Source organism: Silene latifolia, unplaced genomic scaffold, assembly GCF_048544455.1.
Source record: "Silene latifolia isolate original U9 population unplaced genomic scaffold, ASM4854445v1 scaffold_79, whole genome shotgun sequence".
In the NCBI taxonomy this organism is placed as follows: Eukaryota; Viridiplantae; Streptophyta; class Magnoliopsida; order Caryophyllales; family Caryophyllaceae; genus Silene; species Silene latifolia.
The window spans coordinates 3,513,708-3,526,901 of NW_027413701.1; positions in this window are offsets into that span (position 1 = coordinate 3,513,708).

Below are 13,194 nucleotides of genomic sequence, written 5' to 3' on the forward strand. Positions count from 1 at the left end.
TGATTAAATAAATAGGGCAATTGATATCAAAGTTATGAGAGGAAACCAAAAAGTTTGTATTAAAGTTTTTTTTATTTATTTGCAATTACTATATTTTTATAAAATTTTGTACTTATTTGTATAACTTTTAAATAAATAAATAAATGAATGTGTAATTTTTGAAAATTAAGTTTAGCAAATACCAAAATAAAAATATATATCATGTTCAACCAACATTTTATCAAATAAAATTAAAAAAATCAGCCTAAAAAAATCTTAATCGATTCATAAACATGTTCAGTTACGGAAACTTTAATTGAAATGTCAATTTTAATTATAACATATGAAACTTAGATGTGATTTGTAAAGTTTAAATCTTGAAATTTTTTTAATTCATGAAATATTTAACTTACACAATTAATTTATTACGGAGTAATATAGATATAATGATGTATTTTTAAGGAATTTTAGTTAATTTATATAGGGTATATTGATAAATACTACCAATTTTAATCCTCTTTTTCATAATCAACCTTAATTTTCAAAACCCTAATTTTATCTCCCCTATTTTGATTTAGATTTATGTAACTTGATACAAAAAAAATTGTTGCGGTGATTAGTGAGGTTAGAATTTGTAATTATCACTTGATAATACTATGAGAATTAACATTGTAATTTAGAAATTTGAGGATTTATTTAATCTTTTAGAGGGATAGAAGAAGAAAGAACTTGTTTAGTTTTTTTACATGTGAATTTTTAGTATTTGACATTATTTAAAATATTTAGTGTTTTTATTTAATTTTTAAAATTTTGTTTATTGTATTCAGATTTATTACACGTTTTTACCAAAAACTTTCTTATTATTAATACTTGATTCACTTTTAAGGTATTTCAGAGTCTTAAGTTTTACTTCGGTTTTCAAAATTGTTTTAATCTTTCTTGTCGATCTAAATTCTAAGTTTTTTATAAAAGAAATTTGGACTTCGATTTTAAAACCTATAAATGTACCTTGACTTTTGTTTTATGTTTCACTCCACTTTTGTTTTTTCACTTTTTCTTTTCTATATTTTCACTTTTTGAGGTGTGCGATCATCCATGGACTGTTCTAAAAGATGTTTCATGTCAGCCGACCCAAATTATTTTGGGATTAAGGCTATGTTGTTGTTGTGTTGAAAATGTATGAAAAAAGTCTGTGAAATAGTAAAATTTGTACATGAATGAGTAACTACGTTATTTTAAAACACTGATATTCTCCTTAGGAGTGGAAATTATTTATTTCACTCTTGAATAAAACTGATATGTGATCACCTTATGATATATTATGAAGTAAATGGACGAATCCTTCTTTTTATTTTACTACTAAGAAAATAAAAACTCTCTTAATTTTCCCTCCAAAAGGCATCTACCTAAACAAGGACATAAGTAAAATTTTCTTTCAATAAATTAGTATCTTTTGAATGAATATATTCTTATAATTAAACTCTAATCTTTTAATTAAATTCTTAATTATTATTTTTCATTAAAATAAAATAAAGTTAGTATTAAATTATAAACTATAAGTTGCTAAATTTTTCAGTAATGCAATAATTATTACTGTAAAAAATAACCTGACACATAATTACTATTAGTTTCGTGACAAAAAAAAAAAACAAATTCATTAAAAAAAAAGCACAACTTAATATCTTTGGCGAGTTCTCCATTTCAATATTTTTGTTTCATATCAAAATAAAATGGAGTTAAATATTAAATATTAATGAGGTACAGATTTAAAGAATACAAATAATACGCTAAAAAATAAAAATAAAAACTCTTTATACCGTGCATGAATTGTGTGGGATCAATACTAGTAATACATAGAATTTGAAAGTTAAATATTTTGCCACCCTTAAAGGGAATAATTGATTCGTAAGTTGAATTATAGCACATCAAAATGATATTGAGTAGGCATGTGATGTAATTGACTTAAATGGTTTCTATATGTGGAGCTCAAAAATTTATTGTAACACCCCAATTATCCGGTCAAGATAATTGAAGGCATTACCATCTCGGTTTCCCGAGGTAGTGTTTCAAAACTCCAATCAAAGAACATTTTATAAATAAAAGGTTTAATGAATTGCATAACCATAACGAATAAATAAATGAAATACAACTCGTCTATGACTATATCGTCTACCTAGTGACTAAGTACTCAACTCCAAAGTCCGTAGCGCGACCCGAATCCCGATCATGTCAATAAGTCAAACATGTACTCAACATGCTCCCATATGATCGGAAATATCATATGGATCGACACAGGCCACCCCAGAAATAGGTGACAATTACACAGGCACACAACACTTCAGTTTCAATAAATAAAGTGCGACACAACTCAAAGTGTGTGAGTATGCAACATGCCTATGATATGAATGAAACACCAATATCCAACCATCACACCGGTACCGGGACCCGTCCAGACATACTCACAACCACTGGTGCCAGGAACAAGTCCACGACATCACACTCACAAAAGGTACTCGGAACACGTCCGTGGTACCGGGCATGAGAGCGACTCGGATCCCCTGCCAGACGTCGTGCCTCACCCACACGAGTCCCTCCAAACTCAAGCCATTAATGTGAACATCCCTCTTGGAGTGGGAAGCTCCAAGAGGCGACTCAAGCGGAATATGGTCTCCCAACCGCCTTCCGTCTCCACAACAACCACCATATCGTCACAAACCTCCAATACACAAGATAATTATAACAAATGCAAGACAACACTTTATATGCCAAATACCGACTCATTACATCATCTTAATCATCATTACATTTTGATACACAATAAACATAATGCTTATCCCCTTTATGACATGATTAGTGACTAAACATGTTATCATGCAATTATTCTAATTAGGTGAGATTAATTACAACATTAACCACAAAACATGTAACAACCACAATATTGAAACCGAGTAGGATTAATAACCTACCTCTTAGCATACTCCATAAGCTATTAGAAATCACCAAGGATCCATCATATAAAACCGTCTCATCCTACATATATTACATAATAACTATCACAAAGCATTCTACAAGAACTAATAATACTAATTACTCTCTAGTTACTCCACCTAATTAATCAATCCCTAATTAAAATCCCATAATACAACTACTAGCAAGGTTAGGGTTTACTAGTTAAAGAACAAAGGGAAAAGATGAGTATAAACTTACAAGTGTCACAGAATGAGCAAGAACAAGAATTAGGGAGTGAATCTTCAAAGGAATGAACTAGATCTTGTGGGTAATGTGTAGTGCATAGTTTAATGGTTTTAGAGAGATAGAGGGATAAGGTTAGACCAAAGAACACCCGATCGATTAATAGAACACTCGATCGAGTAGGACTATACTCGATCGAGTAACAGAATACTCGATCGAGTACACGCCATTTTGATAAGCACTGACCAGTTTTTGTAAAATAGCCATATCTCACTCGTTTCTTGGTTATTTTGGGCGCGTAACCTACTGTTGGAATCGTAAGAAAACAAGCTATCACCTTCAATTGTAATCACGCCAATATCATGTCTAGATCTTAAGTTATGACAGTTTTAAGACAACCCTTCTACATACAGGCATTATCACGTACAACTCCACTAAGTCTAATATAGGTTATACTCGCTCCACTTGGTCTACTCGGTCGAGTGAACGCCTTAGAAACTAAGAGGTATTACATTTATAATATAACTTCGGTATATATATACTCAGTTAGATGTGAGTCGGACATAAAAATTTATAATATAATTCAAATTTTTTTAAAAACTCATAAACGTTGCATATAAGTCTCAATAAGATTTAAGTAGGTTGTATTACCTCTATAGTTTAATCTTTTTATTGCAAAAAAAGAAAATAGAAACAAACTTCTACTATTCACATTTTAAAAAGTCTTTCTCTCTCTTATTCCTAGTGAGAGCTTTTCTCTCTTTTGAGAGCACTTCGTTTTCCCAAACAGCCACCCTTCTTCTTCAATTGTGTGTTTGTTTAACCCCAATTTTCTTCTGCAAATCGTTCATTTTATCCTTCCATATTCTTTCAATTATTAATAAAGTACTTGTCTGCTCTTTTTATCAGCTACTACCTACTTCAAATGATTGCAAAACATCACATTTAATTGGTGTCAAAAACCCTAATTTTAGTCTGAAAAAAGGGGAATTCCTTTCGTCTCCTTTTATTCCCAAAATCTTTTAGATTCCTGCATTAAATCTTCTTTTATATTCTTAATCATTTCTTTTCAGGGTGTTTAATTGGGGTTTTATTAGGGCGGCTCGAGGTTTTCCTTTCCAAGTGAAGTGTCAGTTCCTTTGCTGGGATTGGGGAGTATCAATTGAGCTCCCAGGGATTAGGTTTTTTGGGGGTTTTATTTCCCGTATATAATCCCTGCAAATGGGGTGGTTCAAATCACCAAATCACCAAACACAAACTCTTCTTTCTCAACAATAAACAATTTCCATTATAATCATATAAAAAATTATCTCCAAAAACAAATAAATAAGCTACCTTCACAGAATAAAATGGAGTTCGAAAATCAATTTGGACGTTTTGGAAATGGATGTGGAAATGGGGGTGCTGATGTTTACCAGAATATCTACAATCATCAAAACTTCCATCAACTGCATCCTAATGCTGACTTTAATCCCATGAACCCCTTACATGTTAATCTATGGAGGTTTCCAAGGTCTGGAGGAGTGATAAATGTTGATCCTGCACATATAGGGAAATCTAGAGAATTATGGGAAAAGTGTATTGTGGGATTTCTGGTGGATTATCGACTTTTTGAGGCTGAAAAAGTGAATGATGTTATTAGTAGGAAATGGAGTACTAAAGCAAGAGTAAGGGCTTTTAGGATGAGAGAAATCTATGTTTTCTGATACGTGCATTTTATATAGTCTTTTTAGCCTATTTTATGCACGTATTTCTATGCTTTTATCGTGGTTTTATGCTACGAAATGCCCCGAATATGCTACTTTGGGTTATTTTGTCTTATTTACAGGAATGGACCAGAAAGTAGTAGAATCAAGCCATTTACCGTCCGTTTAGCATGCATTTGGAGGAAGAGATGATTTGGAGCGGGAAGTATTGCTATCTTGGGATGCGTGAAGGTGTTTCGGGCGCTAAGAGGACAAGTCAAAGACCAAACTACAAGACCAACACGAGCTGGAACCAGGAATCACTCGATCGAGCACTTTCTCTTGGTCGATCGAGTGAACAGACGGAAGAACTGTTCGATCGAGTGGCCAACTGTTCGATCGATCACTTTCTCTTGGTCGATCGAGTAAACAGACGCAGGAACTGTTCGATCGAGTGACTTAACTGTTCGATCGAGCAGTTACAAGCTACTGGGCCTCAATTCACGTTAAACTTAGATTAGGTTTTATGTTTTAGGCTATAAATAAAAGGGGAAGCATCAGACGTTAGGGACTTCTTTCCCTCTCTTATTATTTTTCATATACACTGTCACTGTTACCTTTGTTCTACCTTCATTTTCCGGATCTCTTAATTTAGTAATTCCTTCTTCCTTTCTCTCTTTTTATTTAATGTTTATTATTCCCTCTCCCTCTTTATTTATTGTTCTTATTAATTTCATGTCTAGCTAATTCCCCTTAGTATGTTAGGATTAGGGAAGCCGTGGTAACAATGCTTTAATTGTATTAAATAGATTAGCCCTGCGATAAGAATTGTGTTAGGCAATTTAATTGTTATCCGGTCGAATGAATGCATGCAGGAGACCATAAACCTAGTTAACCCCGACCTAGATCGAAAGATTGGAAGGGAAGGCTTGCTTAATTACGATAGGGTATTGCAGTGAGGGCGAAAGTTAAGCTGTTTACACTCTAGGGCGGTTTAAGGACCGAAAGGTGACGACCATAGCTCTTCTTATCAATAGTCTAATCGCCTTAGTATTCCGATAGTATAAGATCCGATAGCGCCACGGTGGACCGACTCTAGCATACTTCCTTCCTCTTCTTTGTTAATTTCTCTTATTCATTTCCCTCGCTTTAGTCTCTAGTTAGTTAAATCAATTCAAAACCCCATTTCGTGACACCCGACGGCACCGAATTAAACAGGATAGATAGCAACTTAGCCTCCCCGTGGAGATCGACCCTACTTACCGCTGACTTCTGTTAGTAGTAACTTAGGTATTTATTTTTGGTACAGAACGACCGTATCAAATTTTGGCGCCGTTGCCGGGGAGGCGACGCTTTTTATCTATTTTATTTTGTTTGTCCTTTCGCCTCAAGGGAAGACTAAGTACCTTGAGGCTGTTCTTATCTTTTTCTTTAGTCTTTGTTTTGATAGGCTCACGGGTTTATTAGACAAAGCACGAGGGAGATTATCGAAGGGAAGGCTTGAGTACCTTCGATCCCTCTTGCCAAGATGACATCCGTCTCCCGACTAATTGCTCAGTTTGAAGCCCAAGCTGAGAAACCTGCTAGTTGGGAAAGGAAGAAGTCTTGGGGATGTGGTCCGCCTTGAGCACAATGCAGTGTAGTTGTGCCGCCACATCCACCCCATCAATGGCCACCGCAACAAGATCCTCGTGATATACAGAAAAAAGAAATCGCGGAGCGGAGATCCTTAGTTCTGGAATTTGGTAGACATATGGGTGCTCAAGTCACCGAAATTCTTGAGTTGTAGTCCGAAATTGCTCGGTTAACGATTGGGTTGGTTGCTCGGCAACCAAAGAGGTGTGCTTGACCAAGAGCGGTTTTTCCCATGAAGAACCCGCGTTGCCCAATGTTGAAAATGATTTCTATATTTCGGATGAGGACTTTCTATCGTATTTCAGAATGTATGCGGGGATATCGATCTTTGTGACGGGAAGAAAGTCCTCGATCGAGTAATATCGTTCTCGATCGAGTGACATGCATGAGGAAGGTGCTCGATCGAGCGATTTTGTTACTCAATCGAGTGAGATGCGGGAGGAAAGTGGTCGATCAAGTGATTTTTCTGCTCGATCGACTGAATTGGCCATTGGGAGCTTTAATTCGTCACTTGGGTTCATTTTGGATGACGAGTTTGACGATGATGAAGGTTACGGTGAACCTCCCTTATTCACGGTAAGTCGGATACACTTGAAGTCTGCGATTTACGGGATGGACTCCACCGAGGAGGTTGATGAAGAAGCTGAGACGGTAATTGCTCCTAGCACGGATGAGGTAATCCATTCCTTTGTCGGTGACTCCGTTAAGAGCGACCAACCCGAGGTAGTAAGCGATAATTTCATTATTGTTTGTTTTAACAAAGATATTGCCTCGTTTAATTTGTGCTCCTTCTTTTAATGCTACACCCTCTCATATGTGGACGCATAATTTAACGAATTTTCACCGTCCTTATCATTTCAAAATTGCTAATCTGAATCGGGACTCTTATATATCTATTGATTTGCTCGCGCTCCTTTATTATGTGGATAAATTTAGGAGCTCACATAGGAAATTTGTTAGACTCAAACGGTTGTTTAATTTCATTTCCTATTTCTTGATTCCACTTTGGTGCTACTTATCTTTGTTGTGTAGCACATGCGCAGCCTATTTTGACAAAGTTGTCGCGCTTTGAAATGTTTTGATTGTATTTGATTAGATAGGCTTGAAGAAAAAGAAGGTCGAGACCGGGACTGATCAAGTTAGCGCTACCCGGGAGGCAACCCGGCGATTTTATTTTGCTTTTTATTTACTTTCAGTTGTAATAAATGGTTTTTATACCATAAACTATCTCAGTATGCTTGTCTTGTTAGTTTGCGGCTGTTTTATTTGCGTTTTTGCAGGACTTACATTGAGAAGCACTCGATCGAGTAGTTTTTCTAGTCGATCGAGCACTTTTTGCTGATGAATCCACTCGATCGAGTGGTTAATCACTCGATCGACCACCTGCAGAATGAGAAACCACTCGATCGACCCAGATTCTTGTCGATCGAGCAGTTTAGATGGCCATGCTACTCGATCAGCCACTATCCCTTGCTATCGAGTCTATTTGACTTGGATCAGCTTCCTGAGACGATTTTCTGGGCCCTTAGCAACCTCCCATTTCATGGTCGGTTTGGGGAGGTCCCCTTATTCGCGCATTTTGTGAGTTTTTCCGCTTTTACTCTCTTTCTCTCTAGTTTGCATTTCCTTTCCATGTTTTGGTACAATGGGGGCATTGTACGGTTTGGTTTGGGGAGGTTATGCATCCATATCTGTGTCTGCATATTGATTTCATTGCATTTCTGTTATCACGTTTAATTTTCTGTTTGCACTGTTATTTATTTTTCTGTTTGCACTGTTATTTATTTCTATAAAAATTCAAAATTTCAAAAAATTTTAAAAAATTTCAAAAATTTTGCACGTTTATTTTAGCATGTAGGTTGAGTCGGAACGGTCGATTTCCGTGATGAAATTGCACTATATCTGTCTTTTTGCTTAAGCCTTGCATTAAACTGTTATCTTATTAGCTTTGTCTTATCGCATATCAACGAGTTAATGTTTAAATTTAGCTGAACGAATAGACTTGACCTGAAATTTTGGCAACCTACTTATAATTTCTAAGATTTAGAGCCTTATAAACTGGTGTCATTTATGACCGGTTTCATGTAGGATTGTGAGTAGTTACTCCTTGCATAACATGTATCATCAATTTGCACAAATATGAAATTCAATTGCTTTCTGCCGTCATACATTCGGGTTAGTGGTTGGTGTCACATGCAGGGAGGTGCTTACATTTCCCTTTCTTTCATTTTTACCCATTTAACTCCACATTAGCCAAATTTGCCAGTTGACCCTTAGCTACATCCAAATTTAGCCTGCCTTGTGTCAAGCTAGTTTAGATTGTTTTTGCGGTATATATTCCATTGTGCCAAGTTTGGCTTATATCTATCGTCTTGGAGTTGGTATTTTATGAAGAAAAGGAGGATGATGAAAGAAAAGAAGTGAAAAAAAAAGAGAAAAACAAACGTGAAAAAGAAAAAAAAAGGGGGAATATGAAAAATGAAAAAAAAAAAGAATTCGGAAAAGAAATAAGAAAAAGAAACCGAAAAATAAAGAAAGAAAAAAGAAGAAAAAAGAAAAAAGAATGTTGTTTGATGAGACGGTTTCTGCTCCTATGTTCTATCTTACATTATTTGAGGAGTATGTTTGGTTTGGTTTGGTGAGATTTTATGCCAATTGAAGGGCATGTGCTTAATCCATAATTGAGTTGGAAATGGATGTTGTCATATGGTTTTGTTTAGGTACTAGCTTGGCCGCCTATACCTCCACATTCCCATAAATGTTTTGCCTTTTCTTACCCATTGCCTCACTTAGCCATATTTTTGTAAGCCCTCGGCTGTGACAGGACCTTGTTTGGTTGGAATGTGTGTACGGTAGCTAGAATTGTCTATCATATTAGTTGCATGCATGTTATGTGGGTCGTAGTTTAGGTGAGCGACTATTTGTTCTTTCTCTCTTACATATATATGTTCACCCTTTGCTTCAGGAGAGAAAGAGTGGCCCGTGAGAGTCCATTATTAAAGGTCTTGCAAGGTCGACGGTTCAGCTTTATTTATAAACATCCTATAACTCGTTTGCATTTGACTGTCTTGCTTTAAGTGTTAGTTTGCTTGTATTAAATTGGCTTAAGTGGGCATTTGTAGCTAGCTCTGAGTTATCTTTTTCCGTTCCTTTAGTTGCATTTTAGTTTACTCGGGGACGAGTAAAGGTTTGGTTTGGGGAGATTTGATACGTGCATTTTATATAGTCTTTTTAGCCTATTTTATGCACGTATTTCTATGCTTTTATCGTGGTTTTATGCTACGAAATGCCCCGAATATGCTACTTTGGGTTATTTTGTCTTATTTACAGGAATGGACCAGAAAGTAGTAGAATCAAGCCATTTACCGTCCGTTTAGCATGCATTTGGAGGAAGAGATGATTTGGAGCGGGAAGTATTGCTATCTTGGGATGCGTGAAGGTGTTTCGGGCGCTAAGAGGACAAGTCAAAGACCAAACTACAAGACCAACACGAGCTGGAACCAGGAATCACTCGATCGAGCACTTTCTCTTGGTCGATCGAGTGAACAGACGGAAGAACTGTTCGATCGAGTGGCCAACTGTTCGATCGATCACTTTCTCTTGGTCGATCGAGTAAACAGACGCAGGAACTGTTCGATCGAGTGACTTAACTGTTCGATCGAGCAGTTACAAGCTACTGGGCCTCAATTCACGTTAAACTTAGATTAGGTTTTATGTTTTAGGCTATAAATAAAAGGGGAAGCATCAGACGTTAGGGACTTCTTTCCCTCTCTTATTATTTTTCATATACACTGTCACTGTTACCTTTGTTCTACCTTCATTTTCCGGATCTCTTAATTTAGTAATTCCTTCTTCCTTTCTCTCTTTTTATTTAATGTTTATTATTCCCTCTCCCTCTTTATTTATTGTTCTTATTAATTTCATGTCTAGCTAATTCCCCTTAGTATGTTAGGATTAGGGAAGCCGTGGTAGCAATGCTTTAATTGTATTAAATAGATTAGCCCTGCGATAAGAATTGTGTTAGGCAATTTAATTGTTATCCGGTCGAATGAATGCATGCAGGAGACCATAAACCTAGTTAACCCCGACCTAGATCGAAAGATTGGAAGGGAAGGCTTGCTTAATTACGATAGGGTATTGCAGTGAGGGCGAAAGTTAAGCTGTTTACACTCTAGGGCGGTTTAAGGACCGAAAGGTGACGACCATAGCTCTTCTTATCAATAGTCTAATCGTCTTAGTATTCCTGATAGTATAAGATCTGATAGCTGCCACGGTGGACCGACTCCTAGCATACTTCCTTCCTCTTGCTGTTAATTTCTCTTATTCATTTCCCTCGCTTTAGTCTCTAGTTAGTTAAATCAATTCAAAACCCCCATTTCTGTGACACCCTGACAGACCGAATTAAACAGATAGATAGCAACTTAGCCTCCCTGTGGAGATCGACCCTACTTACCGCTGACTTCTGTTAGTAGTAACTTAGGTATTTATTTTTGGTACAGAACGACCGTATCATTTTCCATTGTGATGATACTGAGGATAAGGAAGGACTGTGAGAAAGGAGTACTGCTACCATAAATGGAGCTGTGAATCTGTGATGGTTTTCGCAAGGTGGTTCCCGGATACTGTCTGACGTACTGTGAGGTTTCCTTTTGCTGAAGTCTGGGTCAGGGTATGTGGTTTACCCTTTGAGTATCTTACTATGGATATGGCTGCTGTTGCGGGTAAGCTTCTAAGCCATCGTTTTTCCGTTGAACCTTTTGAAGTAATTTCTAAGAATGACTTTCTAAGGGTGAAAGTGTGTGTAAAACTCAATGAGCCTTTGATGCCTGGTTTTTTCCTGGCCATGAAAGCGGGACATTTACTTTGGGTCCAGTTTAGGTATGAAGAAATCTTTAAATATTGTATAAGATGTGGAAAAGTAGGGCATAAAGGATCACAATGTAGGGAAGAAATTATGACTATTGTGTCTAGTATTAATGGTATTTTAGACAGGTCAGAGTAGAGGAGTTTTGTTATTTTCCTAGCCAGTAGTAATCATACGATGTTTAATATGGATCTTAGGGCCACTCCTCCTACTACGAGATATGTTAGCTCTAGGGTTCATCTCAGGAATGGGAGGGTTCTAAATATTAGGTAAAGGAGAAGATCGCCTGAAAGAGTTTTTGATTTTGATTTAGGAATTACACCGGGGGGAAGGGTATTACCTGGAATGACCTTTGCTGTCACTGCACAACCATTTGCAGGACCCGTGATTTTTCAGGTGGGGCAAGGTGAGGGAAATGAGAATTTGGGTAATGAGCAGAATGATAATGGATATGTGGTAATGAATGAAGCTCAGGTGACAGGTCTTATGCAAGAGGGACAAGAAAATGGCTTGGCTTTTCACCAGGGGTAGATATGGAGATAGGGGGACAAGAACAACAACAACAACAATCTGCTAGTCTGGGGGGTGCGCATCTCACAGCTGGTAATGGAGCAGGTAGTAGTGGTCAAGGGGCGGCTGTTATTACACCTGGAACTGGAGGCTGGCTGGGAGGGGGAGAGACTCTGAATGAGGATTTTCATAGTGCTGAGGAAAATTTTGAAGCTCAGGGGGAGTTATCTACTGCACAGAGAGGGTTGTTGAATCAAGTGCAACAAAATGACCCTTATCTAATTTATGCGGGTCAAGGGAGCTTGAGTGGGATTTTGGATCATGATCAACGGATTCAGGAAGAGATTTTAAATAGAGTTGAAGGGGATATGGAGTGGGCTAGGATGGATGATGACAATATGGGTTTTAACTAAACATTTGATACACCTCCACAAGGGCTTCCAATTATTTACCATTACTCTGATGGTACAACTGTTCATGTGGTTAATGTTGCTTCTGATCAGGCTTTGTAGCAGCAGCACCAGGATTAAACTCCAACTCAGGAACAAAATTTGGCTCAGGATATTGAAGCTCAAATTGATCAGTTTATGAATGAAATTATTTTCATTAGTGACTCTGACACTGAGGATGCAAGTCAAGAACCATCATCACCACTTAGCAGCATCAATTGGGATACTGACTCATAAGAGTCATCTGAGTTCTATAACAGTCAAGCTATAAACCTGATTTCATCTTCTGAAAATTCAGGAGAGTCTATTGCTACTGCTGCTGTTATCCCTACTGCAGGGGGATGGGGAAAGATTTGAAGCATCTTCTGTCACCAATTGCAATTGTGAAGAAGGAAAAAGAGTTGTTGACTGGACCCTCTTTTGCTATGCCAGTGGAGGTTTTAGGGAGGGAGGCTGAAGTTGCTGTGGACAAGGGGGTTAGTGATGAGTGCCCATTTTTTGTCGATTTCATCCTTCTTCTCTATGCATATTTCCCGATCATACGCGGTTTTTGATCCTTTTAGCCCCATTTTGTAGCTTTACTCCCGTATTATGAACTTTATGTTCCTCACTGCAGGTTATGCATAGGGAAGAGTGCTAAGGGAGCTAGCTAAGGAGCTTATCGGGCATGCATAGAAGAGGAGAGTAAAGAGAAGAGAAGCAGGACTCCCGGCCGGTCGGCCGGCAGCCGGTCCACCGGCTGAGAGTCCCATATACGAGCATTGGAGATGAAGAGGTGAAGGAAGACTCCAAGCCGGCTAGCCGGCAGCCGGTCAACCGGCTGGAAGTCCTCCCCCTGAGCCGGTCCAGAGCTGGCAGCCGGTCCACCGGCTCACCACAC